The following is a 7,473-nucleotide window of genomic DNA, read 5'->3' on the forward strand; positions in this document are numbered from 1 at the left end:
CCACCAATGCACTGCCCTTTTGTACCTTTTTTACCCGATACGACCACCATCTGTACCTCGGAAAGCCCAACAGTATCGACCGACCATCGCGTCATTCTCAGCTGGTAGACGTTACTGGATGCGAATATGGAGGGACATGTCGTCAGTGAAACGCTCTCTTGACCGTTGTCAGTTTCCGTGATCGAAACCATTACTTTTCCAGCAAGCAGCTCCTCAACAGGCCTCACATGTACTGGGCGCACCCCACTTGCCAGCAGCGCTCGGCAGACCCGGACGGCCACCCACCCAAGTGCCAGTCATGCCCGACAGCCTTTAACTTCGGTGATCTGACGGGAACCGGTGTTACGACTGCGGCAAGGCCGTTGGCATTTGCTAAGCATATAGTATCTTCAGATAATGGTTTTCTAGAGTGGAGTCGTTTAATACACTCCTGGAAATGGAAAAAAGAACACATTGACACCGGTGTGTCAGACCCACCATACTTGCTCCGGACACTGCGAGAGGGCTGTACAAGCAATGATCACACGCACGGCACAGCGGACACACCAGGAACCGCGGTGTTGGCCGTCGAATGGCGCTAGCTGCGCAGCATTTGTGCACCGCCGCCGTCAGTGTCAGCCAGTTTGCCGTGGCATACGGAGCTCCATCGCAGTCTTTAACACTGGTAGCATGCCGCGACAGCGTGGACGTGAACCGTATGTGCAGTTGACGGACTTTGAGCGAGGGCGTATAGTGGGCATGCGGGAGGCCGGGTGGACGTACCGCCGAATTGCTCAACACGTGGGGCGTGAGGTCTCCACAGTACATCGATGTTGTCGCCAGTGGTCGGCGGAAGGTGCACGTGCCCGTCGACCTGGGACCGGACCGCAGCGACGCACGAATGCACGCCAAGACCGTAGGATCCTACGCAGTGCCGTAGGGGACCGCACCGCCACTTCCCAGCAAATTAGGGACACTGTTGCTCCTGGGGTATCGGCGAGGACCATTCGCAACCGTCTTCATGAAGCTGGGCTACGGTCCCGCACACCGTTAGGCCGTCTTCCGCTCACGCCCCAACATCGTGCAGCCCACCTCCAGTGGTGTCGCGACAGGCGTGAATGGAGGGACGAATTGAGACGTGTAGTCTTCAGCAATGAGAGTCGCTTCTGCCTTGGTGCCAATGATGGTCGTATGCGTGTTTGGCACTGTGCAGGTGAGCGCCACAATCAGGACTGCATACGACCGAGGCACACAGGGCCAACACCCGGCATCATGGTGTGGGGAGCGATCTCCTACACTGGCCGTACACCACTGGTGATCGTCGAGGGGACACTGAATAGTGCACGGTACATCCAAACCGTCATCGAACCCATCGTTCTACCATTCCTAGACCGGCAAGGGAACTTGCTGTTCCAACAGGACAATGCACGTCCGCATGTATCCCGTGCCACCCAACGTGCTCTTGAAGGTGTAAGTCAACTACCCTGGCCAGCAAGATCTCCGGATCTGTCCCCCATTGAGCATGTTTGGGACTGGATGAAGCGTCGTCTCACGCGGTCTGCACGTCCAGCACGAACGCTGGTCCAACTGAGGCGCCAGGTGGAAATGGCATGGCAAGCCGTTCCACAGGACTACATCCAGCATCTGTACGATCGTCTCCATGGGAGAATAGCAGCCTGCATTGCTGCGAAAGGTGGATATACACTGTACTAGTGCCGACATTGTGCATGCTCTGTTGCCTGTGTCTATGTGCCTGTGGTTCTGTCAGTGTGATCATGTGATGTATCTGACCCCAGGAATGTGTCAATAAAGTTTCCCCTTCCTGGGACAATGAATTCACGGTGTTCTTATTTCAATTTCCAGGAGTGTATTTATGTAATCGGAGAACGAGCGAAAAAGACGTTGACTGTTTTGAAAATTTCTAAGTTCTGTAAGAAAAGCTTGTTGGTTTCGCAGTTGTAGTGGAGGTATATGCTTCAGGACTAGTAGCCAGTAGGTGGGAAGTACTCTTAAATGTGCCAGAAATTATTCGTCTTGGGTGATTTAGTTCGTTGTCTATTTTCTTACTATGGGAGCTGTTAAGCCAAATGGGGCAGCACTGTCCTATAAAGATAGCTCGCATCATCTTGGTGCAACCTGGATAACGCAAAATGAACAAGCACAACTTTAAATCAGATAATCTGATTGATCTCCTGACCAGTACAGATCACAATGAATCCAAACGTGGAGACGGAGGCTGACAGAGCTGGTGACGAAGAAGTCCCTGGCACTCGAATAAAGCGCCGACCTGCTGCCGCCTGTAAAATGCGGCCCTATCCGCAGGTCACTTCCATCCGCTGCTGCAGCTTCCCCTGCCGCATCGGCAATCACAACAGCACGGCAGACGGCCAAAGCTATGCTGAGAGAGAAAGAGAGTGAGCGAGAGAGACCGCGCGAGGAGATACGGCCGAATTACCATTGCATGGAATAAATAACACACCAGATGGCGAGACAACGGAATGTTTCTTGTTGGTCGTGTTATAATTTCAGCCCATAGAATCTGAATGACTCACTGCTCATTCATTCATTTGCGCTCATACAAATTGACATAGGAAATTCTGTTGTATCCGTTTCAGTATCGTCACAACGCCGCAGTATTTCCGGCCACATTCATAGCTCGCTACTCCATCTCTCAGACCATGAAATTGTTGTGACATTTACGCTTTCTACCAGATGTAGACGACTCCCTATCCCCCCCCCCCTCCCGTTTTCTGATGTTTTGGTGGAAGACACTGAGTGCATTTAAAAAAAAATATCCTTAGCTAGTTCTGTGCGGCAGTATACGGTTTTTCTAGTAATTGCAATTAGCAAGTGCAACTAGCGTCTTATTAGAAACATCCAGGTGAAACCATGCAGTGTAAGCTGTGATAGATCGAGGGGCGATGTATCAGTCACAACATTCATCTTCCCTGAGTGAGTTTTCAAGCTCTGCGTAAACACGTCCCACAGAATGCGTCATACAGGGCTAATCATACCGCTCAAAGAGTGACACGCTCGTCACACTAGTGTGAGGAGCAGTCTCACCAATGTGCCTGATATCATCCTCAGCTGTATAATGGAGGTTGCGGTCTAAACTTTAGCCTGGATCACTTACTATTGTTGCATGATCTTCTTTGACAAGATCCTTCCCCAAAGAATCTAAGTCAAAGGTGAAACTGACTTTCAATTATTAGTGATCTAGTAATCGGTTCTCAAAGAGTTCTGTATCATTTCCCTTCCGTGGTTAGCTCAATTTTTTTCTTGCTAGACTTACCTTGTTCCTTTTGCCATGTATTCTACTGTCAGTGTGTTTCTCTAATCTTTGTGTTGTCTAAATACTTCTGTCCACAGTGTACAAAGCGCTGAAGCTACTGGAGACGGGTAGACTGCAGCTATCAGACTTGCAGCGTCTAACTTTTTTCAGTGATTGTGAAGGTTTCACTGTGCTCCAAGCGCCTGATGTAATCCTAACATCACTATTGCAAACTGTAGCTCTCAAAGTTGTTAAATCTTCTTGCGCTAGGGCCAAAACAGTTTGATGGCTCGAGATTAGCTACTCTTTCTGCTGTATTCTGAAATGGCAGTGACAAGCACTGTATCTCCAGCAATGGCCAGCATCATTCCCGACGTAGACTGGATTCCAGTATCCCACATGCAAATCTCGCTACAATTCCTCTCAGATTATCATTCCTGACGATTCTGTGATAGTTTGCACGGTTGCCCACTTTCATAGGCACTTTTTGCTTAAGATATCCGGCTAAAGAACTTTGTTCAACGAAAGATAACACATAAAGAATGATTTTTGGTAAAATATTTTGTAAATAAGAATTATTTGGCGATTATTCCGCTACTTTCGTATAATTTAAATATAACTTTTAAGCTTAAATAATCTGTGTGATGAAATGACAATTAATTGAAACCCTCAGCTGCCGACAGGTGTTGATATATCTCGATGGGGACAGCTGAAAAATCTGTGCGCCGACTGGGACTCAAACCCTGGATCTCCTGCTTACATGGCAGACACTATCTACCTGAGCCACCGAGAACACATAAATGTCGCGACTGCAGGGACTTATCCCTTGCACGCTTGCCGTGAGACCCACATTCCCAACTGTCCACAATCTACCTACGTAATGTACCTAGTAGATATTTGCCCATCCACTCATTACTCGCGCACACTAAGGTGACGATTCCCGTAAGAGTTCGGGCAACCTGTGCGCATTCGCACAGACGAAGGTCAATGGCCGGGTAGCCATTTAACTATATATGAAGACAGTAACTGTTCTCGAAAGAACAGATACCATAAATGACCGTGCAGCTTCTCTACAATAAATGATAATTAATGGAAACCGTTAGCTGCCGACAGGTTGCCCGGCCATTGACCTTCGTCTGTGCGAATGCGCACAGGTTCTCCGAACTCTTACGGAAATCGTCACCTTAGTGGGCGCGAGTAATGAGTGGATGGGCAAATATCTGTTAGGAACGTTACGTAGGTAGATTGTGAACAGTTGGGAATGTGGGTCTCACGGGAAGCGTTCAAGGGAATGTCCCTGCAGTCGCGCTATTCATCTGTGTCCTCGGTGGCTCAGCTGGATAGCCGGCATGGTAACTCAGCGTGTTCGGACAAAGAGCTGGTTGGCCTCTGTAACAAAAAAAAAAAAACTGTGTGAGAGGATCAACAACGAACTTGAACGAATGTGATGTGGCGTCCGCAACGACGAAACACAACGGGGAAAAAGGAGATGGGTAAAGCGTCCGCCATGTAAGCAAGAGATCCTGGGTTCGAGTCCCGGTCGCGGCACACATTTTTCAGCTCTTCTCATCGAGGTATGTCATCAACACCTGGCGGCAGCTGAGGGTTTCAATTAATTATCATTTATCCTAGAGAAGTTGCACGGTCATCAATGGTATCTGTTCTCACGAGAACAGTTACTATCTTCATATGTGTGATGAAATTTAATTACGGGAGAAAATGAAGTTTTTTAACGCAAAATAGCTTTATTTACGAAACAGAATTGAAATTATTTGTTGAACGTTACGTTCACATGATTTTTACGATTAGTTTAATTGAGCTTTTGCATCGAGTAATGACTACACAAAATAAATGAATACGTTTATTACCACAGAAATGGATAGATTAGTTCACAGCCACTATACAATCGGATAGGTCAATAATTTATCAGATACCAGTTCTGTGAAGAGTGACGTTATTCAAAATGATTACTTGCACAAATATAGTGACAGTTTTATAATTTCTTAGCTAAAGATTTGTTAACATTGAAATAGCTGTAAACACATTAAAATTAAACACTCTGTAGCCCTGAAACAGCAAACAGCAGTGTGTGAACTATGAATTTTTCTAATTTGAGCAGCAAAATTCAGTGAGACGTTCCTCGAGCGCAACAGTCATCCTAGAGCACTCTTATCCGTGTAAAGGATAGAACCACCAGTGACAACGGCGTACGATGGAACAAAACATAGGATCTTCTGCACATAAAGATTACAGTTTGTTCCAATTCTGATTTATTAACTCATAATTTACACAGATCATTCATTCAGTGGTGTAAAATTGCATGGTCCCTTGCCTTGATACCACCACGGCATCTTCATTTCTGAATATATGTCTCTACTTATATTTCAACGAGAAGTTTCTTTTTCTCTACTACTAGCTTAGCCTATTCTGCCTGGGACATTCTCCATTCCACTCGCAGAAAAGAAAGTAGTCGACTCGAAAGAGCTGTAATCTGGTTGATTCAAGTTCGAAAGCAATTAGGACGACAGAGGCTAGTTCGAGCCGCTTAAGGTGAAGATGGTATAAAACTTTTATTGTTGTTTTGAAATGAGATATAACTGCATAAAACCTTTACTTGAACATTCGTTTTAGTGTAAATAGCGAAAATAAGGACACTCTGCAAGGAAAGATTTTCTCAGGCTTACAATTCGGGATGTTAAGGTAAGAGTCGCGTACTATGGGCCATACAAAAAAATATAGGTTTCTGAATAAACATGCATCTTTTTGATTCACAGACAAGTTAACCAGTTTATATAGCAAACGTACAACATAATAAAAAAATAGTAGGTCAAAAAAGCCTTTCAACTTTTGATCGATTGAACTTGGTGTAACACATGGAACTTGTGAACTGAGGCTTTCTGTAAGACAGTTCTGGGTGCTTCTTCACAAAGTATTCACAGGAGTCTTTACCTGTCAATTTCTTTTCTCTGTGGCATCTGTGAGGCAGATTAACCTGGAATCTAAATCTCTCCTGTATGCTACAAGCGTTTTTTCGTAGTTTCCTTCAAATATCTGCATGAAAACCCAGCTCTGAGGTGTCATGGATGTCGGCTGATTCCGTACAACTGACTTGAATCTCCTTTACAGTATCGCTCTAGGAGCATTAAAACGATAGTCAGCAGCCCTTTCGATCATTTCGCTTTCCAAAACTCGTGAAACCACTTGCTTCATCGCAGTCTCTTATCACTTCTCTCGAAGGCTTCTTCTTGAACTTTGGCATCATGCCACAAAAACGAACAAAAACTGGCTTATATGGCGGATACTACCTGACTTTGGTATGGCCCTTATTACCCGACAGACACAGATTTTAAAACATTCTTGAAAACAAAACGGGATTTAGTGAATGGAACTTCGTTATTACGATAAAGCGACTTCCTAAATGTTAATGCGTATGTGACGATATTACTTCTTATCTTTAAAATTATAAACCGATGCTGAAAATTACACCGTTCACCATCTTCGACACACAAGAACAAATAAAATTTGCTTATGATATAAACCCAATAGCTACATTACTCAAGGTCTGCCAGATCACGAGGTGATGGTCCAGGCTTTATTCCAAGCAGTGCATGCGTCCACTGTTTTGCGAAAACCCGAGAAACACCAAGTGACCCATGCTACCCGCCGGCCCACAGTATCAATGCTTCCCCCATCAAGGGACACGTCCTTCACGTGAATTAACATAAAACAATCATGTAATACAAAAAATGATAATCATAATAATGATAATAATGAAACCAACCTACGACTCCTTCCCAGTTTTATCACAAAGATAGAATGTTTGCATCTCTACCACTATTACAAGAACATTTTCTGGCCTGCTTTCCATTTCCGCTCTCATGTACCGCAACAAAAGCTGCATTCGTCTGCTGCTCAGGAAAATGGCAATCTGGAATCCAGGAACAGTCAGCTACCTGTGCTATCCCTATACCTTCTGAGCTGGTGAAGAACTGATTGTTTGGATTACGCCGAGCTGCGTACAGCCGCCAACGCTGACACTTGCTGCTGCTGTCAGCTTACCAGCAAGATATTATGAAGCGCCGCGCACAACTGTGGGGACGCATCGCGATCCACGCTTTCTTCAGACGTAAACAAGACGGTTCTTATGCTCCACATTTATTCGAGAATAAAACACATGTCTTTCAGACGTCCAACAAGCAACGAACTTACCCTACCAATTTTCT

At 45.5% G+C, this 7,473-nt stretch overlaps 1 pseudogene; it reads right to left on the minus strand.

Annotated features, from left to right (window-relative positions):
* Window positions 1-248: 248 nt before the first annotated feature.
* LOC124597241 lies at window positions 249-367 on the minus strand (annotated as a pseudogene).
* Window positions 368-7,473: the final 7,106 nt, after the last annotated feature.

Source organism: Schistocerca americana, chromosome 2, assembly GCF_021461395.2.
Source record: "Schistocerca americana isolate TAMUIC-IGC-003095 chromosome 2, iqSchAmer2.1, whole genome shotgun sequence".
In the NCBI taxonomy this organism is placed as follows: domain Eukaryota; kingdom Metazoa; phylum Arthropoda; class Insecta; order Orthoptera; family Acrididae; genus Schistocerca; species Schistocerca americana.